Source organism: Odontomachus brunneus, unplaced genomic scaffold, assembly GCF_010583005.1.
Source record: "Odontomachus brunneus isolate Ranch 3 - 2012 unplaced genomic scaffold, Obru_v1 Obru_scaffold_172, whole genome shotgun sequence".
In the NCBI taxonomy this organism is placed as follows: domain Eukaryota; kingdom Metazoa; phylum Arthropoda; class Insecta; order Hymenoptera; family Formicidae; genus Odontomachus; species Odontomachus brunneus.
Genome location: NW_022639622.1, coordinates 571,150 through 571,382, shown reverse-complemented (window position 1 = coordinate 571,382; position 233 = coordinate 571,150).

The following is a 233-nucleotide window of genomic DNA, read 5'->3' as shown; positions in this document are numbered from 1 at the left end:
TCAGTTGGACACGGGGCAATTGGACACAGTCCAATCACAAGTCGCTGTTCCAAGGGACCCTACAAATGTCTCTAATCATACGGTGCTGTGATCATACGGGCTGTGTCCAAATGCACCGTGTCCAAGTGCACCGCTCCCGCTAAAACCTGGTCAAACCATCACGGGAGACTTCTACAGGCGACAATTGATCCGTTTAAAGCGAGCTATAGCCGAAAAACGTCCAGAATATGCGA